The sequence below is a fragment of the Mizuhopecten yessoensis genome, unplaced genomic scaffold (assembly GCF_002113885.1).
Source record: "Mizuhopecten yessoensis strain PY_sf001 unplaced genomic scaffold, ASM211388v2 scaffold11039, whole genome shotgun sequence".
Taxonomy (NCBI): Eukaryota; Metazoa; Mollusca; class Bivalvia; order Pectinida; family Pectinidae; genus Mizuhopecten; species Mizuhopecten yessoensis.
Window position 1 is genome coordinate 667,966 of NW_018408848.1, and position 14,010 is coordinate 681,975.

Here is a 14,010-nt window from a genome sequence, read left to right on the forward strand (position 1 = left end):
TGGGGGTAAGAAGAAGGGTTCCTGACTCTCTTCTTCCCTCCTTGGTCGTGTCAGACGACGAGTTTGGCCGGGAGGACTGCAGTCCTCTCGGCTCAAGCTTAGGTCTATCTCCCGCAGGATTAGGCTTCGGGTCAGCAGACGGTTCTCTTGCCTGGAAAGGTCTCGATCTGCCTCGACCAGATCATCCTGTGAGGGGTCGTCTTTCTGCTTTCCTTCCAGAGTGGAAGGAAATTACGGAAGACGCATGGGCCTTGTCTGTGATCAAGGAGGGGTTAGACATTCCGCTAGTGCAGGATCCGCCCTTAGCGTCGGAGCCAATTTTTTTTCCTCCATGGACCATGCTTACCAAAGGCGCGGTCGAGGAGGTTCCTATGTCGGGATGCACTTTGGGGTTCTACTCAAGAATGTTTCTGGTTCGGAAGAAGTCCGGGGCGTGGCGTCCAATCATAGATCTAAGTGCCTTCAACAAGCACGTAGATTCTCCTCACTTCAAGATGGAGACTCCTCGGGGTATTATCGCCTCCGTGAGATAGGGAATGTGGGCGACTTCAGTAGATCTGAAGGACGCCTACTTCCACATCCCCATCAAGAGGTCGGCACGGAAGTTTTACTTGCAACGGAAAGGTCTTCCAGTTCCGGGCCATGCCGTTCGGGCTCACGACTGCACCTTTGGTTTTCACCAAGCTGCTGCAGGTGGTCGTGGGATTCCTGCACTCTCGAGGAATAGATGTTCACATCTATTTCGACGACTCCCTCATGCTCCACCTAGTGAGAGAGTCTCTGGTGCAGGTCACCCGGTTGGTTCTGAAACTCTTACTCAAGGTCGGCTTCATTCCTTCCAGAGAAAAGTCGGAGGTTTCCCCATCTCAGGATTTTGTTTTTCTGGGGAACCGTTTCAATACGGTTCAGGGCATCGCCCTTCCACCGATGGAGAAGTTCGAGAAGGCCAGGGCTTTTGCTCTGACCTTTATCGGCCGGTCTCAAGTCCAGGTACGTTGGTTTCTCAGTTTTCTGGGATATCTCAACGCCCTGGCCGATGTGGTCCCCTTAGGGAGACTTCACATCAGGCCTCTCCAGATGTTTCTCCTTGCCAACTGGGTCCCTTCTTCAAGGGATTGGGAAGCCTTGCTTCCTCTGAACCAGTCGGTCAAGGAGTAAGCACGCTGGTGGACTCATCAGGACAATGTTCTCCGAGGGGTTCCTTTGTCCAAGCCGGGTCCCACTATGACCCTGTACACAAATGCATCCATGACAGGGTGGGGAGCTTATCTCGACAGGCGTTGCCAGTCGGGGGAGTGGTCTGGGGAACAGCTCTCGGAGCACAGCAATGTGCTCGAGATGAGGGCTGTTCTGTTGGCTCTGCAGTCTTTTCGGGAGATCCTGCATTCCAAGGTGGTTTGTATGGCTACGGACAACACTACGGTTGTCGCGTATCTGGAGGGACAGGGGGGAACCAGGCCGGTTTTGACAGAGTGGCAACTGAATCCCTCGATTGTCGAGGGGATTTGTCAGGTGTGGAACAGGCCTCACATAGACCTGTTCGCCACTTCANTCAGGTCAAAGGAGGAGTGAGATTCATGCGTTGTCTTCTCACCCCTCTTGCCTCTGGTGGTCCAGGAATTACTCTGCCGTTACCCTTCTCACTGATCCTGCCTTTATGGCTAAGAATCAGGTTCCTGGCTTCTCGCCCGATCCGATTAAGATTCCGTCTTTGACTGCCTTCGTTGGGTCTGAGGAACGGGATAGGTTGCTCTGTCCCTGTCGGGCGCTTAAGTTTTACCTCGATAAAACCAGGGGGGGGGGGGGGGGGGGGCGAGGTCCTCGATCTCGTCTGTTTTTGCCCATTAAGCAGGCCCAACAGGATATCTCCTCTCAGTCAGTGTCTAGATGGATCTGTCAGGTCATCAAGTACGGTTACGACCACTCGGATGATCAGGTTTGGGCGTTGTATAAGGTGAAAGCTGATGAGATCAGGGCCCTTGCTGCTTCATGGGCCCTCCTCAATGGGTCCCCCTTTCAGGAGGTCATGTCCGCGGCTTTCTGGCGCGGACAGCCTACCTTCACGGATTTTTATCTCCGGTCCTTGGCTTCTCATTCTGATGGATTGTATTCCCTTGGACCGGTGGTGGTTGCACAGTCTGTGGCTGTTCCTCCACAGTAATTCAGTGATTTTAAATAGTATGCTATCAGGCACCACGGTGGTACACCTGCTCGTTTCACGGGGAGGTTTTCCATTTTTTAATTACTTTCGGGGCTTTATTAGGGGGGTTCCTTGAACCTTTTCCCTACCTTGAGCATGTCTCGAGTTTGTTCCGTCAGCCTGGTCTGCCTGGATTCGAAGCCTCCACTACGGTAAGACGAATTCGCATACTAAAGTTATGGTAATTATTACTGAAATGAAATTGAGGTTTTTGAAGTAAAACCAATTTTCATGATGTAATACTTACCATAACTTTATGGAGTCCCACCCTGTATTCCTCCCCTTGCCTCCTCATCCTGGCTGCCTTTAGGCTCCATAAAAGGGGGTTTGAGGAAGGGAGATCACTCCGTGGCTCTGTCATCGAGATAGAGGTTACGTCACGGTAGGNGGGGGGGGCGAGGTCCTCGATCTCGTCTGTTTTTGCCCATTAAGCAGGGTCAACAGGATATCTCTTCTCAGTCAGTGTCTAGATGGATCTGTCAGGTCATCAAGTACGGTTACGACCACTCGGATGATCAGGTTCGGGCGTTGTATAAGGTGAGAGCTCATGAGATCAGGGCCCTTGCTGCGTCATGGGCCCTCCTCAATGGGTCCCCCTTTCAGGAGGTCATGTCCGCAGCTTTCTGGCGCGGACAGACTACCTTCACGGATTTTTATCTCCGGTCCTTGGCCTCTCATTCTGATGGATTGTATTCCCTTGGACCGGTGGTGGTTGCACAGTCTGTGGCTGTTCCTCCACAGTAATTCAGTGATTTTAAATAGTATGCTATCAGGCACCACGGTGGTACACCTGCTCGTTTCACGGGGAGGTTTTCCATTTTTTAATTACTTTCGGGGCTTTATTAGGGGGGTTCCTTGAACCTTTTCCCTACCTTGAGCATGTCTCGAGTTTGTTCCGTCAGCCTGGTCTGCCTGGATTCGAAGCCTCCACTACGGTAAGACGAATTCGCATACTAAAGTTATGGTAATTATTACTGAAATGAGATTGAGGTTTTTGAAGTAAAACCAATTTTCATGATGTAATACTTATCATAATTTTATGGAGTTCCCCCCTGTTTTCCTCCCCTTGCCTCCTCATCGTGGCTGCCTTTAGGCTCCATAAAAGGGAGTTTGAGGAAGGGAGATCACTCCGTGGCTCTGTCATCGAGATATGGGTTACGTCACGGTAGGGAGGTAGGGGTATTTGAATCTTTTGTTTTTGGGCTACAAAGATGGGTGTAGGTATTGTATATGCATACTAAAGTTATGGTAAGTATTACATCATGAAAATTGGTTTTACTTCAAAAAACTCATATTTTTTTTCATTTTTTCCCCCCTTTTTTAATATATATATTCATTTATAATAACCTTTCAAAAGTTACTAATAATAAAATCAATAAAATCAAAGCGAAATTCAGTGTGATTATTGATACATATACGATAATGCAATAATGCATACTATATTCTTGAAATACATATATTCAAATGAAGCGTATTTATAAATATACAGATCAGGATAACATTTTATGATTGCATACATGCATACATATCTATAACCATACAGCTCTGAATCAGTGTTTTCATTGCATACATTAATGCATGATTATGAATATTAAATTTTAGAGCTCAAGTTTATGAATAAATGAAATAGAAGAAAATTATTGATTCTGCAGAATTTTTGTTTACAAAACAAGAATTTTTTCCCAGTTTTTCCATTCCTTTTCAAACTTCTCTCTATAAGTATCTCCTTTGCTATTTGCTATAAATCTTTGTATATTATGGTAGTCTTTTATTGTGTTAACCAATTAATTTATATTTAAGGAGCTGTGACAACGCATTTTATATGTATAGTGTTTAATTATAATGATTATATCATTATCAATTCTACCACGCACATTTTGCGTAAGAAATCCAAATAGATAAGATTCTTTATTGAAATTAAAAGGAACAATGAGTGCATCTATAAAGGTTTCAAAACTAAGATGAAGTTTCTGAACCTCTTGACATTCCCATATGATAAAATATGGGTAATGGTTTCAATCTCAGGATTGCAAAGTGTACACATAGGAGATACAACTATTCGTGTTTTAAATAGGAAAGAATTCGTTGTCAGAATATGGTGATTTATTCTATACTGAAACCACTGATATTTTGTATTAGTAGTTACAGCAAAGGGAAGCTTAAAAAGCTGATGCCAAGAAAAGTTACTAAAATTAAAGACTCGCTTCCATTTCTTATGTTCTGATGGAACAATGTTATTTTTACCAGTATACCATAAAAATGTTGGAACCTTTAGACTTTTTAAAAAATTGTTCCAAGTGTAATAAAGGGACATATCAATTTTGATTTAGGAAAATCTGGATTAGAGTTGAAATGTTTTACTGCAGACAAAACACTTTGATATTGGAGAAAATTAGTCTGTATTTGATAAATTTGAGTGAATTCTTACACTGTATAAACGGACCATAATTACAGTCTTTTATCAGGTCAATTATATTAATAACTCCCTTTTTTATACCAATCCTTCATGAAAATTGACCTTCTATCATTAGTAATGTGTCATTAAACCATAACAGGGTCTTCAAGTATACCTCAGTTTTGTTAATATTGATTTCATTTGCCAGACACAAGTTTTTACAAGATTTCAAAACATCAGTCCAGAACTTGTTTTTACATTTATTTTCACATATAGCTCTATATAATCTGAACCACAATATTTGCCAACATGTCTATGTTAACGCATGTTTTTAAAATTGCTTGCTATTTTGATGTACAATGAAATAATATTCTAACCCAACCTAATTTGAGTGAGTCTATAAAAAATTGATGTTGATCATGTTTAACCCACCATTAATGTACAGTCTTGAATAACAACTTCTCTTTTTACTTTATCCACTTTACTGTTCGAAAAGAATTCATAAAGTATATAATTCAATTTACAAAGAAACTTTTCCTCTGGGTTTGGCAGCGAGATAAATAAATGATTAAATTGTGAAACCAAAATTGATTTTATTATGTTTATTTTACCAATTGGTGTTCATGTTCTCCTTTTCCATGATCTGATAAGTGATTTAAGTTTTGTAAGTGTTTGTTTTTTATTAAAGTTCTGTTTAGGTACTATCTCATGTAAATTAACGTGAAATTCACTGCCAAGAAGTGTGAGGTTTTCCCTACCCCGTTGTAAGTCAAGTAATGGAAGGAATTTATCTGAGCTTGTTATTTTATTGCCAATCTTAACCACTTGATTTTTTGAAATATTTATTTTTGATCCTGATATACTTATTTCAGTAACATTTACCGTTAACGTTTTATGTCATTTTGAAATATTTTTTCATATCTTATAAACATATCGTAATATGTAAAAACTTGTTTTACTCCAATATCAGTGACAAATATTTCGTTAAGTTGTTATTAATGGGAAAGGTTTCCCCAGAGGTCCATTAAGTAACATTTTCAACTTTATCGAAGAAACGAAATGACGGCCATGACGTCATATCCGATTTTTTCTCTAATTGCAGATGAATGTATTTAATTCATCTTTGGATACGTTTTGTAGAATAGCATATAAATATATTTTCTTGGGAAACATTTTTCTGTAAATCATCAACTTACGGTTTTCGGCAGGGGTCAAAGTTCGAAGGTGTAATTTTGTATAACAAACTACAAAAAACTTCTTCACAATAACCAAGTAACCAAAGGTCATGCTATTTGGTGAATATCATGCTCGAGCAATGAACTATCAAGTTTAATTATATGAATGGCCTTGAGTAATGTTCAAGGTCTCTGGGGTCAATTATGTTAAGATCTTCAAAAGACACCTTCTCAATAACGGAAATAACCAGGGTATTGATTTTTGGTCTAAAGTATGCTGGGGAGATGGACTACCAAGTGTATACACAAGAATGACCCTTAAAGGTCAACTTCCAGTTTTCGGTAGGGGTCAAAGTTCGAATGTGTAATTTTGTGAAACAAATTTCAAAAAACTTCTCAATAACCAGGTGACCCAAGGTCATGATATTTGGTGAATACTATACTTAAGCAATGGACTTTCAAGTTTGATAATATGAATGCCTTGACCTATGTTCAAGGTCACTGGGGTCCATTATGTTAAAATCTTCAAAAGACTCCTTCTCAATATCGGAAATGCCCAGGGTATTGATTTTTTGTCTATAGTATGTTGAGGCGAATGGGCTACCAAGTGTATGAACAATATTGACCATTGAAGGTTAACTTCCAGTTTTCGGTAGGGTTCAAAAAACTTCTTCTCAATAACCAAGTGACCAAAGGTCATGCTGTTTGTTGCCCAGATAGCAGTATAGAGTAGAGGGTTGTGGCCATGGGTGATATTTTTGTGAAATGGCTAACCCCTGTATAATGATATGTAAAAAAAAAAAAAAAAAAAAAACTGTACTAAAATTGGTATAAGCATGATGAAGTGGGCTATGTGAGCGTCACATTTGTAAAAACAGTGGTTCGAGAATTAAATTTTTGCCATAATCCGAAAGGGTGCCTTCACATGAAAAGCTAGCTTTACAGGAGGTAAAATTTTGACAACAGCACACGACGCAAAATTGCAAAAAATCAAGTTTTACAACTTTACTGGGACCCACATAATTCTGCAACCAGATAGGGAATCTTTAATTTCAGACAGAACTTAGGAAAAAAAATACTAGTTGCGGGGGTCAAATTTATGGTCAAAAATAGCAATTTTTGGCATTTTTGGGTAATTTTTTATGTTGTTACCATGGTTTTTACACAAGTGACAAACATAAAAAAAGGATTTGTTTACACTTCTCAGTTCTTTATAATGTATTGTAAATGTTATGCAGTTTACAAATATATAAACATGTATACATGTGTTGTGTAGCGTAAATCCGCTGTGTTTACATTTCCTCGACATGTGCCTTGTTTATCAGAGTCGGGCCATTTCTACTGTATACTGCTACCCCAGGGTATTGATATTGGTCTATATTATGCTGGGGGGATGGGCTACCAAGTGTATGCACAAAATTGATCATCAAAGGTCAACTTCCGGTTTTCGGTGGGGGTCAATATTAAAATGCACTTGTTTTGGAGTTGTTTAAGGTCTCGAGTCTTGATATTTAATTTTCCTCTGCATATTGCATTATATCACATGTATCAGTCTAGTGTTTTCCCCTTTATAACGACCCTCTAAAAACCCAGTCTGATCTTTATCAATAATTTCATCCAAAGCTATTTCAATTCTATATGCTATTGTACTAGAAGCTATTTTATAAACAACATTTAGTAGCGCGATACGCCTCCAAATTTTTAATAAATGGCTTGGTTTATCTCCCTTTGTAATGCATGAAATAATGCCTCGACGTTGTGAAATGGATAGATTACCTTTATTATAGCATAAATGTATAGATGGAACAACAAAGTCAAATTAATATTTCCAAAATCACTTAAAAAATTCAACCGTAAAGCCATCTATACTAATTTCATTTACATTATAAGGTTCCAAAAGTCCATTTAAATTTACATTTGCTACGTCTTTATCAGAATCATACAGCTTTTCATAAAATTTCTGAACTTCTTTCAAGATGTGTGACTGATTTTTAATTGTTTTTCCGTTATCTAATTGTAATTTAGTTAAAACCTTAGAGGTGAAATTTCTACTTTCCAGACTGAAAAAATAGCTCGTGGGCGTCTCCGCTTCTTCTATCCACTTAGCACGTGATCTCACTATACTACCTTTTTCTGTTCCTTAACTCTTTTTTAACCTAACTCTGTAAAAAATACTTCTTAATCAACAATATCTATTTCATCTTGTTCTTCAATTGCCTGAATTGTCTTCTTAAGATTGTCTTCCCTAACATTTTTTTTCCCTAAAGAGGGAATAAGATATAGATTTACCTCAAGTTAGCAAAAGTAATGTTTCAAGAAACGATTGATCGTCTATAATAACCACAATCTCAGCATCTGAAATGTTATTTAAATTAATTAAGTAATAAACTGGAGGACGGTATTGCGCTTTCGTCTCACTGATACAAGTTTTTACAAGTTTTTACCATATCTAAGTACTTTAGTTCATGTAATAGACTATTATTAAATTAACATACTCCTTTACTACGTATACATTCTTTAAGTTTCAAAGATGTCGAAGGGAAAGAATGGTCAAATTGCGGATTTTTTAGTATTACTACTCTTGCTTTTGTTTTGGTTTTATTGTAGAACGTCAACGTTATATTCAGTTCTTCTAAATTCTTTCGTTTGGGGATCGTTTCTGTTGATATTTGTTCCAAATTTGTGATATAACCTTTATATTTTACAACTAAAACTGTGGAATGTCAATGCTAGATCTGCTTGTACAATAGATTAAATCTAGTTTCATTTAATGCAACCAAATTAACAATCACTTATAAAAGACAAACATTATCTGTACAGTTTTGTACAGTAAAATATTTTTATTGATACTTAGATTAAAATAACTTTAAACACTTGACAATTTGTACATCCGTTCAACTGTGTAAATCATTACAGCATTTTGATTAGACATTGAAGTGAACACATTAGTTTGCTCTGCTTTATGAATATCAGTAAAGAATAGAATTAGAAACATTATATTCTTACCACTTTTATTTTTGTTACATGTAACAGATAGCATATTGAACACCAATATTGACTAAAGAACAACAAGTCCATCATAAAACTGACATCAATGCCATCAACACAATCATCAAGGAACACAACACAACACACAATCTTTGACCCTCAAATTTGACAATGACATAATAAGGGTACTGTATCAATCAAACATTGAGGAAAACATGGTTTAAATCGCGAAAATGAACTTCACTTGCAAACAAATGGTTTAAGCTGATATGCCAACGTATCTCTAGGTATCTACAATAACTTTATGACAACAGCGACGATGAAGAGGAGAAATATCCTGCTGTAGATACCGGGAATTTTTAACGTATCATTTCACTAGGATTATCTAAATTATCAAAAGAAAAACCAAAAATCTTCATTTTACACTTATAGTGGTGGGAGACGTGACCTGCTAAACATATTGAAATTAAAATAATCAACAAATTAAAAACAGATACATCCTTCACGGATTAGCATATCAGCTCAAACCATTTGTTTAAACATCCTGCCTATCATGTGTACTCTTATGATATTTTTCAAATGGCATTTGTTTCTTTTGGATAATAAAATATAATACATATTATTATGAACATACACGAGTAGAGGGAGGGGGTATATACTGGTATTCTTGGATAAAACAAGAACCAAATGAGGATACCATTACTATCAATATGGTCTAGTAGTACTGTAGTACAAACCAGGCAACTTCAAACTAACATGTGATGCGTCATATTAGTGTAGTGTGGATATGGATCATTCTAAAACAGAGCACACAGAGGTACAAAAATGACTGATTTTGCCCAGCAACAGATTCAAGTAAATCATAAAAAAACAATTACAGGTACATTTTGTATACATGTATTAAAATGGGTAATGTTATGATTCAAAAAATATTTTTTTTTTATTGAAACAAATATATGAGCTTCGCTCTCTCCAGGCCATGCCTGAGTCATATTAAAGAAGTCATTTCATAGAGACTAGGACCTAAACACGTTTGTTACAGCGAAATAATATGAGTATACATATCAGATAACTGATTGGATTCTAAGGATCGGTATAGCTGAAGCTTTTAAACTTATCAGACAAAAAATCCGGAAACGTCAGTAGCATAAGTTGTACATTGTACTGCATGTATTGTAATATAAAAAAGCAAAGCCTTAAAGAGCGTAGCTTTTGTTGATCTCTGATATCTACAGATTCAGAATACTGGTTTCAGAATGAGATACGATACACTTTATTTAAAGTGGACCAGTCGAGGAATAACAATAAAACATAAGCTCTTATGATATTAAGACCGGCATAACAATAGGGGAGACCGGGGCAAGTTCGGCCCATTTTTATTTAAGTCCGTTCTTGGAAGTATGGCAGCACATCCGTTTTTGAACATTATTATTTTTTTCCTGTTGGAAGATCGGACGGCCGAACGAGCCCCGCCATTGGATAAGTTCTGACAGGCATTAGGGTAAGATTATGACGTCATAAAGAAAGCAAAGTCAGATTTTATCGCGTATTTTACGAATTTATATGTGTTACATGGGCCGAACTTGCTACGGTATCATTGCAATAAACTCTTATCGTAAAGCAATATAGTAGTGAGTGCTTGGCTTGTCTTTAATGTATATAATTTGAAGCTGTCAGTGTGTTACATGTTTGACAGTAAAAAAAAGAAGCAATTCCGACCACGCGGTTTTTCTCCGGATACTCCATCTTCCTACCACATTAGGAATTAAATCCTCTGCGTGCTTTCGTCAAGGCACAAAAAGAATGATTGAGATAAGTTGGGGAAAACATTACATAATTGCTATAGTAAAAAAGTGCATTATACATATTTGACAATGAGTCTAAATACATGTATAGAGATGATAGTTAAAAGACAACAAAAAGCAACAACATTGTGATACTTTATGTTACTGAGATTGTCGTTATATTGATATGTCACACCGGATTGAAATTCCAAGTTTGTAACTGTCACCAAATTTTGACAGGTAATGATGCCAAATAAAATCAAACATCGGCACGCGTTGTGAAAAAAATAAAAACATGGTGATGCATACATAAATTATGTAAAGACTATAAGCAGTCTTTCAAAAATGTTAATAATTTCGTTCATATTCTCAAAAAAATGGAAATCAAAAGCTGATGAAATTTTAGACGATGAAAAAAAAGGTACACGTTGACCTATTAGTTTAAGGCGGCTCTTTTTGAAGATATCTCCAGGTAGAAATATTAACAGAACCTGGTTGATGACAGAAAGGATCTTCAGAAAACATCCGCTTTTTTACGTTTTGTGCATGTGGCAAAAACTTAAATAAAAAAGTCATGAAGTACCGACAAAGAGATTAATCAAATTTGAGGTTGGGATGTTACAGAACTTTAGCCCGAGACTGAGATAACCCGATCTGGCTCAGTTACAGGTAAAAAACAAAATCTCGCACCTTTTAGTTCGATAATCACTATTCAATTTTGCTAAAAACTACAAGTATTCCACCTTGGGCCTCAACTGATAATGTCCTCTTCACTGCTTAAGCTACATTTGAATGCTTCCTCGTAAAAATGTAGTCCGTCCTTACATAGATTATAAAATATTTTACAATGTTGATTATATTTTATCTACAACATCAAAACTATACATATAACAACAAATAGAACATGTATAATACCAATTGTCAATTTCAAGCAGTTAACGCGCAGATAAATACATCGCAGTGTAAAAATTCCGCGAAATGTCACGTAAGGGTACAAGACAGATCGGACGAGATAGAAAAATCTAGCATGGGTTATGACATGGGATATCTCTATTTGAGTGGCGAGAAAAATGCATCAGTTCCAAAAAAATCCGGTTATTTTTCATCCTTCCGGAAATAACCGATGAAGGCAGATGGAGTGTGACGTGCTTGTGACGTCATAGTAAGTTAATCTCTGGACGATGTTTCCTTGCTGCTAGTATCACAATTTATGTGATAATTTTTTTCACTCAGAATGTACATGTATGCTAGTTTTTATCTACATAAACAAGTAATAAAACATGAGGATTGTTTTCACTATATGAAGATGTTCATGTATGGGTTGAAACACAATGGTCTTTGTTTCAAGGATACACTTCCGGTTTCCCCACTGGACGTCTATTTCCGGACGAAAAAAAATATTGAAAGCAATGTGTAACAAGGGGAAGCAACTCTGTATACGCACGCATGTGTTATCATTAAAGAGCTTCGGCGCCCGAGATGTACGCTCTTATAAGAGAACTTTTTAAGATATAGAAGCATGTCTATAGATATACATGTGTATCAACATATACAATTTGTTTTCGATATATATTTAAAAAATGTTTATAATAAGTAGTCAATAATCCCTTACAGAAGCAGTTAATATTACTGCAAGAATCAACCAAATACATTACACACACTATCCAAACACTGTCGTTATATCGGTAAAACCAGGGTAATTCCTGGCGGCACCATCGTGTCTAGTCCATTACCGATCACTTTGCACTAAATATACATTTTGACACAACGTTGGAATCTTCCATAAGAAAACTGTCTGCGAGTGGTGTGCCAAACTGGAGCCTTCTCTTTCTACCATCATTCAGTATAGCGAAAAGCTTACCGTTCGTACTAAATGAGTTCTTCACACACTGAAGTTTATACGCGTCCTTGAGGATCTGCTGGTTGATCTTCGTGAGATCCTCGAAAAAAGTATATCCAGTGTTCTTCAATTTTGAGCGTGTTTTGATGACCTCGTTCCTTTTTCGTCGATGCGTAAACTTGACGATGATGTTTCTAGGTCTTTCCCGGTTAAACGTTCCAAGACGAGAGGAGCATTTATACTACAGCGTCAACGCATACAAAAACGCTCTATATGAAGCTAGTACGGACCTTATCAATAACCCAGTTAAAACTTGTCAAAACTCACCCTGACAAATTACCGTATGTTTTAATTGGCAAAATATGTATTGGCAAAATAGTTGACATCTAATGTTTGATTTACAGGTTGTCTCATTGGTTCCAGATATAGTTGAATCCATATGTGATTGACACCATATGGTATTGACAGCATATGTAATTAACAAGATGTCTCACTAATTGCATGTATGATTGACACCATTTCTTATGTACATATATCTTTTGACACCATGTCGAACAACATATCTAGACAACATGTATCAACGATAATATTATATAGATATGACATTCATTAGCAGGTGACAGCGAATATTGTCAACACGAGAAAATCATTGTCACCCGAGGCGAAGCCGAGGGGGACAATGGGTTTTTGAGAGTTGACAATATTCACTGTCGCCTGCTAATGAATGTCATATCTATTTTGTTACACCAAAAGTCTTTGTAGCTCAGAAACAGCAGCAAACCTCGATAATGACATCTTGTTTGTTGATAGTCTGCTGTTTACAATGGCTATTGCCAAGGCTCGCAAAAATAAAAACTCCAAATACTCGTTTCATAAAATCTCATTTTAAATGAAAACTCATGTAAGATCCTACATATAATCTGAGTTACATCATAACTGGCTGACAAAACGATTCACTGATTACATAGGCTATTGACAACATATCTTTTTGAGAATAAAAGATGTCTAAGGAACCTCATTTATATGTCCCAGTTTTGTACGTTTGAAAGAGTAACTGTTTCCCACAATCTTTTTAATGTTATTACCTTACTGTTTGTTCGTAATCATACTATTCTTTGTTTTATTTATTTTTTGATTTTTTTCCCGTAAGCTTGTATTCATTGCTTACAAATAAAAGTAAATGGAGCTGTTTTTACTAACGTTTTTATTACAGCATCAACGCAATCGAAAAACATTAGCTCAGTTGGCAGTATACATATGTCGGTAGCAAGTCGTACCCAATAGATTCCAGTTAAAATGGGTCAAATAATAATCCTAAAAAAAATGACACGTGATCATATATTTACAGACCCTTGACCGTTTCACACTACCGTGAATGCGTTGTATTTGCATTTTAAGGGTCAATGTAAACAGTCAAGTGTCTTCCTTCATTATTCACGAATGTGGAAAATAGGTGGTATTTTTGACAATGTCGATTCATACACCTCTTGTAGAAAAACGTAGCAGTGTACTTTATTGGACAACAGCCTGTATGTAGAAAAAAAAGTGATAACTAGAACAGAATACCAATTATATGTTGAACAAGATATACATTTACGATATATTTTACGTATTCATCACTGTCGTTA